Below are 13,074 nucleotides of genomic sequence, written 5' to 3' on the forward strand. Positions count from 1 at the left end.
TTTGTACATTTTATTTTAAATATTTTTGCTTACTTTTAATTTAAATTACTCTGCATAAATAATGACCTGAATGATTGTAATTGAAATGAATAAAGATTGCAGTGCACGGCCATAATATTGCTATTTGTATTTCTCCTTTAGTTACATTTTGCTTGGTACATTGTACATACCTCTTTTTCAGCCCCATTGCCATTTCCCATACTGCACATACTTCAGTCTTCACCATTCCCTACAGTGCATATATCCCATAACATAGAAACATAGAAACATAGAATTTGACGGCAGATAAGAACCACTTGGCCTAGTCTGCCCATATTTTAACATATAGTAACCTCAAACCTTATTTGAGCCTTAGTTCTTAGTAATGATATCATTATGTCTATCCCAATCATGTTTAAATAGCTCTACTGGATTAGCCTCTATCACCTCTGATGGGAGGCTATTCCACTTATCCACTAACCTTTTCCTTGAAGTACCGTATTTCCCCATGTATAAGACGCACCTTTTTCCCAAAAATTTGGGGTCTAAAAAAACTGTGTGCGTCTTATATAGTGGTAGCGGGGATCCAAGGGGGAGGGGCAGCGTTACAGTGGCAAAGGGGGGATCAAGGGGGAGGGGGGCAGCCCCTGCAATCTCCGCACACTTTTTGACAGCTGCCGCAATATATTTTTTTCAAATTTCGGGGCCAAAATTAAGGTGCGTCTTATACATTGGAGCACCTTATACATGGGGAAATACAGTAATTTTTCCTCATATTTCCTCCGAACCCTCTTCCCCCCAGTGTCAGTGCATGTCCTCGTGTTCTAATACTTCTCTTCCTTTGAAGAATGTTTCCCTCTTGTACCTTGTTCTTCCTTCACTTAAATCACATACCAGATTCTCCCCTTTCCCTCCCTCCCATCCTTTTCCCTCTTATCCTTTGGTGGCTCTCTACCACGCCACCTTCTTTCCCCCTCTTCTCTTCCTCCTCCTATATTCTACTCTTCTTTTTGTTCCCTCTCTCTTCTCTCTCTACTGATCGCTCTCTTCTCCTTCCCCCCCCCCCTCACATCTTTCTCTTACTTTGATCAGTTCGTATAATAATAAATACCCCCGGTCTCTCTACTTTGATAACTACATTGTCTTTGAATACTGTTTATCCCCTTTTAGGGAGATTTCTTGTCCTTGCGCAATTCAATTTTATGTATCACTGTTATCATGTTCTGTTTTCTGTCCATTTAATAAAAAAAAATGTAACCCCCCCCCCCCCAAAAAAAACCTTGATATATCTGAAAGTTTCTATCATGTTCCCCCTTTCCCTTCTCTGCTCCAAACTATACATATTAAGATCTTCTAGTCTTTCATGGTCAATCACAATGCATTTGCCCATAGTTATGATTACATATTTTCTGCAGAGCACTGTGTAATATGTAGGTGCTATATAAATGAAGGAAAATAAATAGCTAAACTTCAAGACATCATAATGTGCCAAACTGTTTGTAAACCTTAGTCCATACTTGCCAACTTTTCCGGAACGTCTGGGAGACTCCTGAAGTCTGGGTAACCCACCTCAATGCACGGGAGACCTGGTCACCCTCCCGCATCCTGCCTACTTCCTAGTGAAGTGGGCGGGGACATCGGTGATAGGATTTTCCGCTAATCGCGTCATTTTGGCCTCACCCTCTAAGGGGCAATGGCGTGATTGTGACATTGCACCACGGTGGCTGAGCTAAAATAACATGATTTGTGGGGCAACCCGCAATTGCCTCTTGACGTACCAAATAGCACCTACCCCAGAAAATAAATAGTTTGTTTTGTTAAAGAGGGTTTAACAATTGTCACACTTCAATAATGCTGAGAGTGGGTTTTAAAAAGGAGATAGTCAGAGACAAACTAAATGGCTTTCTCGTTAACGCTGAGCTCTGCAAGTGGTAATATAATATATATATAAAGAAGATAATGTCCTAGAACTTGAATATGTTACCATTCATGACTTAATATTAATATTTTCTTCAGGCAGACACAAAAACATGAAATAGCGTTACAATATATTTACAAAGTACAAAAAATGGAGGCTGCCCTAGTAGAGAATATTAAAAACCAAGGTTACTTAAACCATATGAGTGGCTGCTACCAGAAATATGAATCCAATATGTTTATCTTATTAGAACACTTAACCTGTCTCTCAATAGTCTACAAAGTTGTATTTTAATATCTGTAATAATTTACAGCATACTTTCCGACTCTCCTGGAATGTCCGGGAGACTCCCAAAAGAGTGGGCGACTTCCCGGACTCCCGCGTGAGTCTGGAAATCTCCCTGATGGAGTTCCGGACGAGGAATCTGTAGGCGGAACACAGCGTGCACTGAAGTAACACTGGGGAGAAATATAAGTGATGATGTTGTGAGTCAGCACAAGGCTTATTTGTTTTTATGATAATTTATTAGAAGTTCAAAAATTGTGTATTTGTTAAAGTTGTTAAAGTTTGATATATAGATTGCAGCAATATGCAGGAAGGGCTATTTTCGCTTTGCTGCGTTTATTCCCCTCGTTATCACTAACGATTGGGCCCCGGAAGAGAGTAGGCAAAGCCACGTGGGGCTATAGTGACGCGACAATGTCACCACGCCCTCCGCCCCCCTCCTACCCCATGTTGCATGACTTCTCCCCCGGATCTTAAAAGTTGGCCTGTATGGAGTATGCAGCCTGCCAATTCATTACAAACTAGTCACATGACTGAAGCACTTCACTAATATTCATGGGTTACTAGTGATCAATTACATTATTGAGAAGCGGAGTAAAAAAAACTGAATAATAGAAATAATTTGATTATTTTTATTGTTGCTGAATGCACCAAAGTGACTCTGCATCACCAAACAGTGGGGGAAACAGAGCATACATAAAAAGGGACAATAAAGGCAGACAAATAAGGAACGTGGAAGACGTGAATACAATTGGTAGGGAGGGCCCTGGTCCTTTCATAGAGCTTACAATCTAGTGGTTTGGCCCACAAAACTCCACTGTGTAGGCACACTTAAACACCAAGCAAAATACTGGAAATGGATATGTATCAGCAAACATATTTAAGATTTGTACAATGGCACAAATTATAGGTGTCTACAATTAATTAATTCAGAAACTTTCTTAGATTTGTTGTGTGTATTTATTTGATCCACAGAACAGAATGTTTCATTTCCATCAAAGCATTCCCTCATATCTTTTATTTCGGTTCAAATCATTGAAGTAATGAAATAAAATCGGGACTTTCCCAATTCTAGGTACCAAAGTCTCAATTTTAGGACTCTGTCCCGTTGTGGTAATATTAGGGGAAGGGAGGTATGTCATGGGCAGTGCTGAGGGGGGGTCACATCATGGCCACGCCCCCATCTGGTGTGGCCACGCCCCCTGTCCCACTACTGGAGACAGACATGTTGGGAGGTATGAGCTATTGGAGGAAAATGAAGCGCAGGATTGACTGACAAAATGAGAGGAGTAGGTGCAAGAGAGGGAGAGGAATCTCTATCTACTGCTACTAATCCACTTATCCTATTAGTCACTGTGCCACAGCAGTGAGCAGCCAATATATATATAGTCTGGGAGGACAGAGCAATACAAGTGTCACCTCGGGAAAGAGGACAAACAGCCCAACAGTCACACTTTAAAAGATGAAATTATTGTGACCAGTCACATTTACTGTAAAGTGTGATCTCACTAGAAATAGGTGTGGCACGGGCACACTAATTAGTATCCAATAGGTTATGTTGGTAAGTGTGCTACGAGCGTGAGTAAATACTGTGTACTTCCCCCCATGTTTCACAAACGAGGGGATGCAGGAATTTCAGTCTTCCGGGTTGCAAACAATTGACATGAGAAATATGACAAGTATGTTGCAGTTTTGCTGCTGACCTCTCCAAGTGAACTGTAAATAGTATTTTCCACCTATTAAAGTGGAACTAAAGTGTTGTTTTTAAACATTCTGAAGTGCACGGACTCTGTGCGGTGTTCCCACAGAGGGAAATTTGCAAATGCTGCTGATCTAGCAGCCAAAATTTTTCTTTCCTTGAAAACTGTGGGCTGTCTCCTTTTTCATAGCACTGGTCCCCCCAGAGCTTCTCCTCTTGACCCCCCCCCCCCCCCCCCAATGGGATGGACTGTACAGCTACATAACATACAGAGGTACTCTCATCATCACAGAAAAAGTGTTATGTTTTATAAAGGAGCCTGTTGCAAAAGTGGGGATTTCTTTAAATGTTTTTATTTTGGGTAAGTCAAGCACAGATATATTTATGTGAGATTGCAGTTCAGTAACACACACTTGATTCACACTACAAAACAGACATTAAAAAGTGTGCAAGTAGGTTTGTCTTTACAAACTGCTAATATTTGCAGTAACTTTCTGTTGCACAAACACGGTCACATTGCAGTATTCACATAACTTATTCTTGAACTGTGTCTGATCCAGCGGTCATGAAACAAAATTAGGGATATACTCATCAAAATACGGCGATCAGCGTGATTATTTTATGGCTGATCGCGGCAATACTTCTATCGCCATTTTTGCTGACCCTGTGAACCAGTTTTGCGCTTTCAGTTCTACTTTATGAGAAAAAAAAATAGTTAAAAATATCTTCAAAGATAGAATTTCTTTTGTTATTGTCGTACCGATGATATCCTTGTTAAATGGGCTTCCCCATGCAAAGACATGAGAAAGTGGAGAAAGAAAAATAACATAAAACTACTTAAAATCAGACCAGCATAAACACTTGCCACATGTTATCTTACTCCATCCAGTAAGCTATGATTATTACATAAATAAGCTAGAATTATTAACATGCATTATTTTTTCGGCTTATCCTTAAATTTCACTCTGCAGAGTAGTCACCAAACTGTAAAAACGAAAATAAATTCTCTAAATCCAAACACAAATTTGGGATCTACTTTAATAATAATCCACAGCCTAAAATTATATTATAGAGTTTAGAAGATCAATTCAACAAAATGACTTTCCCCTTTTTGTGTGCAAATGCCTAATTCCCTATAAGTTAGTTATAGTTTAATAACAATAATAACTTTAGGCTGGGTATACACTACGCAGGATTTGTAGAGAGGAGTTTCCACACCACGCTGCCAGTGGGCGTGACCAGGATGCATGGAGGCGTGACTATAATTTTTGACAGCGCTTGGCTGCTCTCCAACTCTCCCTATCCCCATAATATACATGGGCAATGCTGTGTGCACTACTGCTAGGTGCACGCAGCTCTTCCTTTTCAAGCAGAGCCGTGTGAAGCGGGGCAGGGTCCAACCACCTCAATTATACAGTGCCCCAGGCTTTGAGGGGGGTTTCCAGGCACTAGGAAACACCCCCTCGGTTTGCCTATGATATGGTTAACGTTTGCTTTTTATATGTCATAACCATCGGCTATAAAGATTGTGACTCTGTAAACTCTATGGAGATCTATGGACACTGCTGTTGGTGAGTGCATACACACTGCAGAATTGGAATGACATTGTTCCCTCGTTGACCGAGAATTTTAGTCATACTTATCAACTTCTAGCAGTCGGCGTCCAGGAGCTGCCGGGGGAAAGGTGGGCGTGCGAGGGGTGGGGCTCAGAAAATCGCATCATTGTGGCCCAGCTCCCGTGACATAATGATGCAAACACGTCATTTTACTGTGGGGGCGGGGACAAATGCTGCTATTCCTTGTGGAATTTTGGATCTAAGGCAGATAGGATCTAAGGCAGTAGGCAGATGCGGGAGGCTGCCATACTCTCCCGGGAGTCCGGGAGACCCACCCAGTATCTGGGAGTCTCCTGGACATTCCGGGAGAGTTGGCAAGTTTGATTTTAGTCCATTTATAAAATCAAATCAAGCAATAGGATGTGCTTTCAAACGATCATCATCCATGATTGGAGCGTACACAATAATTAAAAACCTGTGGTGTGTTCCCAGCCCAAATGTGTACTGTAGAAGGAAGCCCTGTTAGTGCAGATGACTACCACAACATGCTATTATTTACTGTACACACAATCACACATATAGGTGGATATCCTTCTATGACTAAGACAGGACATTGGGAAGGAAGTCCTATGAGCTTAGGACATCTGGCTGTCTTTGTGAATGCACCTTGGTTTAGGAACACCCACATTTTAATGATATTATAAAACGAAATAAGAGACAAAGAAAAACAGGAAAAGTAACATCACTATTTTTGCACTTTGTTCCCATGAGAATAAAGCAGACATTATTTCCCATGTTTGACCTTTGAGGCTTTCTGGTTATATTGTGCTTCGCATGTTATCTTTGTGGTGTAAGAAGGATATTATTTTGCTAACTATATACAATGTACTTTTATGTTTTCTAAACAATGGCCATGTTAGTTCAAAACTGTCCTCATTTAGTAACAACAGTGTACAGGTAATTTACTGTTCAGTGAACATTTTCACTGATTCTATTAAGCCCACGTTGATAAAAGCCTCTCAAAGTGCCAAAAACATTTCTGAGAATCGCTGGGGACTCTGTGATATGACATTTTTGCTGGAGACTTATAAGCTTGTTGATGTGTATTCATTTATTTAGTTACTATTATTTTTTTTTATATAGCCCAGACAATTTTATACAATAACACAAAGTGGTTTGGGAACGGTTTCCATGCTCAGTGGAATCTACATTCCCAAGGTTACAAACAGATGACAATATAATTTGGAGCAGGGTCTCCAACAAGCTTCTCAGTTTTATTCTGTATATTGCTAGAGCCCTTAATCTCTGAGATACTATTAAGCAGCTGGATGGTATAGTGCTACCTGCTCTTATACATAAATGCCAATTTTTGAGATTTCCCTTCCGGAAAGGGAGATCTCGTTGGCGATTTTTGGGACCAAGCGGTACACATCATGTGGCCCCTCCTCCTAAGCTGTCAGAACCATTTTACCCTATTACAGCTAGCAGGGGGTGGGGCCGCAATGATGCGCAAATTGCGTTGCTAAGCCCCGCCCCTCCATTTAACTTACGAAACTAGCTAGGATCCGGGAGGCTGTTCTGCACTCATGGAAGTCCGGGAGGATTCCCATAAATTTGGGAGTCTGGCAACTCTGCTCTTATACAACAGTGTCTTAGTTATGCTATCTTCTCAAATAAACAATACTTGTTTGCTTAGCGTAAAACAACAAATTTCTAAACTGAACATGTGTACAAACAAATGCGTACGCTTACATCCATATGCAGATTCGGATGCATTTTACACTTGTGTATAGAGAGGCTGGATGGGTTGCGGAAGAGGTGAGATGAGGGAGGGAAGTACAGTAAAGGTGTTTTCATGTCAATGCGAATGAGACACACCTGGACACTGTTGCATATACCATTGTTTAGGAGCAGAGTTGCTTACTCTCTCGGAATGTCTGGGAGACTCTCGGAATTCTGGGAGTCCATCCGGACTCCAGAGAAGAGCAGGGAAACCTCCTGGTTCCAGTTCCCCTCATTAAGTGGCAAGGGGTGGGGCTTATGACACGATTCATGCGTCATTGTGGTCCCACCCCCTGCTGTAATAGGCCAGAAAATTATGACCGTTTGGGGTGTGGGGCCAAATATCGCCCCACACACACACCTCCTCCCAGATGCCAGCTGGCTAATGTTGGCAAGTATGATTAGGAGTCACATATATTGCAGCTGCTTAATTAATGGAACTTGCTAATAGCCTCCTAGCAAATAAAAATTCTCACCAACATCTATAAAAACACTCATAAAATGACTCTGAGTGTTCATAAGCAACAGAAATCCACTTCTTCTAAATTGCAAGTGTGAATCCAGCCTAAGGCTCCAAACACCGGGGTTACTATGCATTTTTGTTGCATTTCTAAGTGAAAATAAAAATCATTGTAATAAATGGGGCTGTACACATTTACGGTTTTACTCGCATTAAACTTGCGTTGTGCTGCAGACTGTTTCCTAAACGCTTTCGGTGCGTCTGACACGCATTCATGCAGTTGGAACCTGGGCATCCCGGTGTCGCAGTAGTTAGCATTACTGCGCTGGGGTCATGGGTCTAGGGCCTGTGTGGAGTCTATATATTCACCCCATGTTTGCATGGAGTGCTCTGGTTTCAATCCACAGTCCAAAACCATACTGGTAGGTTAAATCATTAATTAGGTTAATTACTGTCAAGAATTACATATTCTGTGTACAGCGCTGCGTAATATGTTTGCGCTATATAAATATATAATAATAACACATTGTCCCTAATGGAGTGGGGGAAATGAGCAACGTCTTGCTGTATCGGCTCTATCAATCCCCATATTATATATATATATATATATATATATATATATATCCATGTATGTATATGTGTGGAGCTTTGCCGGCCCCAGCCTAACGTCACTTCATTTATATGAATTAAATTCACTCCATCTGTATATTTTCATATTGTCTAGTCTGAAAAACATTTTTAAGTTGAATCTAATAGTATTCTAACTGCAGACCGAGCGTATATTTTCACATGTAGATCAATTTTGTATTCGATCTTTAAGAAAATAAAAACACACAGCAAGTAAATAAAATAGCTCGTTGACTTTTGCAAGCACTTTACATGCATTTTCCGATATCCCCAGATTTCCATGTGGACTCATGAAAAGTTCTTCAGCACAGAATCGTGTATTCTCCACAGCCTCATTCAGCTAAGTGCAGGAGGCCACTAGCCATACATCTTTATTATGTGCAAACTGTACACCGCAACAAGCACAGCCTAGTACTCAGCAGATATAAGACCATTTCTTATCCATGTAGGGTTGCTTTTTTTTCCATACAGCAAAGGTAGCAATTATACAGCAAAGAATAGGTACACCCCATGGAAATCTCTATGTTTAAAATGTAATTATCACCTAGAAACACATCTCATTAAACAGATAAGTACCTGAACAGACTACACAAACTAAACATATGTTACATTTACTGCATAGACAAACCGAGGGGGTTTTCTACTGCCTGGAAACCCTCCTCCAAGCCAGGGGCATTGTATAATTGAAGTGGCTGGACCCTTCCCCCGCTTCACACGGCTCTGCTTGAAAAGGGAGAGCTGTGTGCACCTAACAGTAGTGTGCGCAGCATTGCCCATGTATATTATAGGGATAGGAAGAGTTGGAGAGCAGCCAAGCACTGTCTAATATTATAACCACGCCCCCATGCATGATGGTCATGCCCACTAGTGGCATGGTGTGGAAACCCCTCTCTACAAATCCTACATTTGCCCCTGTACTGGGTGTTACAGCCATATAGTTTCTTCATATTCATCTTTTTATATGTCTGAAGTTAGGCAGTTATGTATATGGACACATAAGTATTAATGGGAGTGTGACTATACCGCATGTACTGGCTGGCTCATGCTCACTGTACGCTTAAGAACGTTCTGTGATGTCATCAAGCTGCCAGCTTTCAGTACATTGGCACTAAATGATCACCTGACATCAGTGTCACAGGAACTTCTGCCAACACCAACAGTTAACTTAAATAATGCCTAGGGCACTTAAGACACAGAGAGAGGTGGTTATGATTTTATAGCTGATTGTTCCCAATAATGGCAGTTGTGTTGATAACTGTACAATACAATAGGCTGTTACTGATAGACTGTGCTATATTTTTAAAAAAGGCTTAACAGATACTCTTTAAATGATTAAAATCTTGCAAATTCGAAAAATATATCCTGATTAAGCTCCCATGATGAAACGCGTTAGTTCAAATACTTTTGAAAACTAAAAGCTGTGAACAAGCTTTAGATCTCCTTTGTCTGCATTTTTCCTGAAGACAGTAGCTGACTGCACAGCTCGGTTCACTGTAATAATCATTCATCATTGTGATGAAATGAGGTATTAATATCACCTCAACCAGTCTGTACCTCGATTCTCACAAACTGTGGACTATAAAAACATATACTTTTTCTAGCCCTCTGGTTCCCCATATTTGTCAGTCATATTTAAACTTGTATATATATTCTGTGTGTAAGTAGTTACAATGTCTGCCAGCATGGTTTTCTTATCTTGCAGACTAGTCCATTGCTTAAGCCTAGGCAAAAGGATTACTGTCCACCAGTACTGTATGAATGTACATTATACCAGGGGTCTCATTTGTTACGATAGGGCATACTTACCAACTCCCGGAAACTTGTCTGGAGGGCGGGACGAGGCCAATTGCATAATTTTGGCCCCGCCCACCACAAAACCGTAATTCATGTCGGCCAAAATGACGCAATTGGCCTCGTCCCGCCCCCTCCCGCACTCCAAAATGGCGTGAGCAATTCTCGGTGAGATTGGGATGCGGGAGAAATGCCAGCTTGCCCGAATTTTGGGAGTCGCCTGGCCTTTTCCTGGAGAGTTGGCATGTATGCGATAGGGAAAAGGCCCACAGATAGAGCTCTATGTTTAATTACAGAGAACTGCATTGTGTAGTTACATGTAATGTGTCTGGATTGTGATCTCTCTTCTTTAACACACTCTGCTGTATAGCCACAGAACAATACCTATCCTTAATTATATCAGGAGTGAAAGCCCCTGAAAGTGTCTAAATACTGGTGAGCTGTCTTATACCCTGTATGTTATCTATGCCAGACTGTAGTGTTATTTGTGGCAGGTTATTATTAAAATATTATTATTGCTGTTTGGTGCTACCATTTTGTTAAATAAATCTATTTATTAAATTTCAGATACTTGCCTGGGTGATTTTGAACCTTGAATAGGTACCGGGTAGACCAGCACAGAGGGTTACATTAAACCATATTTTCGTTGGTATGCTTATACAGTGTTTAAAGTCTATGAAACTAAAGATGTTGCTCTATGTAATGCCTCCTCTCTCTTAATATGCAAATTAGCCTTTGAATAATTGGATAACAAGTAGGGGGGAGTCGCAGATCGATTCTACATGGTCTTACTGTTATACTTCAGCTCCAGCGCACCAGACAGGATCTCCTTAAGGAATAATTTCCTTTCAAATGTCCACAATATCTATTTAGATTACTAGATTTATTTAGTGACACACAGTTATTTGTATCACAAATTATATCTGAAGGATTGTATAGCTCACTACCAGCAGGGGATCTAGAGTTATACGGGGGGGCGGCACTGTGATTGGTTTCCACCCCCTCGTTCACTCCTAGCAGGCTCTACCTGCCTGCAGCCGCACACTATGTACATGTGTCTTCCTGCCCCTTTGCCACCAGGCACATGCACAGGGTGCTACCACTGATTTCAAGAACACTTTTTATCCATAAACATATATCCAGTAATATGATCTATTATCTGGAACCAGGAATGATCACCAAGCATTTCTTCCGGCAGCTACTATGAGGAGCTCTGCTAAACTATTTAATAAGGTGGTAAATGCCAGGGACAGTGTGGTAAAAGACAAGGACCATTTTGAGACTTGTTTAAATAGATTTTATGCATTGTGCACCAAATGAAAGAAAAATAATAGAGGCCTTAACTGTATCTGTTAAACCATGGCAGAACTTTAGATCTCCGACATTACAGTACACCTGCCTTTATCATATTTGGCAACTTTCCCAGAAAGTCCGGGAGACTCCCGAAATTCGGGTCAGTCTCCCGGGCTCCCGCGAGAGCTGCCATTTCTCCCGCATCCCGATTCCCTTGTTCAAAATGACGCGATTCACAGAGAATCGCATCATTTTGGCCCCGCACCCCGCAACAAAATGCCATTTTACTCGTGAGGTGGAGCCAAAATGACGCAATTCGGGCGCCCCACCCCCTCCGCCCATTAGTCACGCCCCTCTCCCGGACGTTGCCTACTGTATGACCTATATAAGTATATAAGGTGACCCACTCTCACCTCACAGACATCATTGCCAAAACTCACAATGCCACGTTTCATTTCAACATACCTTACAATATCCACTATACATATTCGTGATAAAATATGCCCATACCTTAGCCCACCCAGATCAGTACAATCAGGACCTTTTCTGTTGAAAGCCAATCCACATTTGCAGGTCAGGATATAAATATGAAAATAGAAACTATTAATATCCTTATACAGCACCGACATATTATGCAGAGCTTTACAGAGAACTGCTAATCACTCACATGAATCCCTGTCTCACTGAAGCTTAAAGTCTAAATTCTCTACCACACAAACACAATAACACGGACCTACCAGAATGTTTTTGGACTATGGGAGGAAACCGAATTCCCTGGAGGAAGCCAACGCCGACACGAGAATAACATACAAGGCCTCACTTAAAGGAGTGAATCCAGCTAGAAGTTGCGATTTTGAAACTTGAAAAAAACATTTTGGGCTGCAATGGGGGCAAATTTAAAATTTGGGGCAGATTTAGAGATGGGAAAGGGAGGGTGTCTTATCTCAACTGTATTTTTGCTGCATAGTAAAAAAATAAATAATTTGCACCCCTTACATCAGAATATGGATTGTTCAGTTGCAGGTTTCCTAATTCTAACGCCCTAGTGGAAATAGAACCCACAATGCTAACCACAGTGCCACCTATGCAAATGGAAAGCACTTTTAGATATGACATTAAAATAAAGGAATAGTTAAAAATAAGTTATAAAATGTGTTTCCTTTTCAACAAGGCAGCGTGATGCATCTGAACGTCGGACATATTACCCAAGTCATCAGAAGGTAACATTTTAATAGCCAGGGTGGTACTACAGTTTATTAATATACAATGTTACGAGGTACCAAAGTTCCAAGGAGGGAGTTTTCCAAAACTGCCAACATTTAGAATCATGAAATTGGGACAAAATAAGCCCTGCCCAAGTGCTGGGTACAGCTCCACCCTCTTTTGGTTAATACTCACCCCTTTGGCAGCTTGGGGATGTACCACCAAAGCCAGGGCAGTTGGGAGGTCTGGTATTGCTAGGTCATACTGGTCCTTAATTATAAAGTAGCTGCAGAGCCACAAGCTCCCTAAGCTGCTTCTGTATTTTGTAAATTATGATACATTATTGAACTAGAAAGTACTTTCTCATGGTGCAAAGTCTATGCTGTGTCTTTGCCCGGTACCTTGTATGTCAGGTACGTCACTAGTCTTGGGCAACTATAAGTCTTGGTGGCTTGCAGGTCACACTGGTCTTGTAACAGGA

The 13,074-nt window shown here is 41.2% G+C and overlaps 1 protein-coding gene and 1 long non-coding RNA gene across 2 annotated transcripts in view; one reads left to right on the top strand and one right to left on the bottom strand.

Moving 5' to 3' along the window:
* The window catches only part of PDGFD (platelet derived growth factor D), a 201,304-nt gene that overhangs the window by 183,042 nt on the left and 5,188 nt on the right, over positions 1–13,074 (bottom strand). The gene's annotated exons all lie outside the window — the stretch shown is intronic.
* The window catches only part of LOC142140854 (uncharacterized), a 68,770-nt gene continuing 66,367 nt past the window's right edge, over positions 10,672–13,074 (top strand). Inside the window, exon 1 of the long non-coding RNA XR_012688575.1 lies at positions 10,672–10,746. This is a non-coding gene — a long non-coding RNA (uncharacterized LOC142140854). The remainder of the gene's footprint in view (positions 10,747–13,074) is intronic.

This window comes from Mixophyes fleayi, chromosome 2 (assembly GCF_038048845.1).
Source record: "Mixophyes fleayi isolate aMixFle1 chromosome 2, aMixFle1.hap1, whole genome shotgun sequence".
NCBI classification, from domain to species: Eukaryota; Metazoa; Chordata; class Amphibia; order Anura; family Limnodynastidae; genus Mixophyes; species Mixophyes fleayi.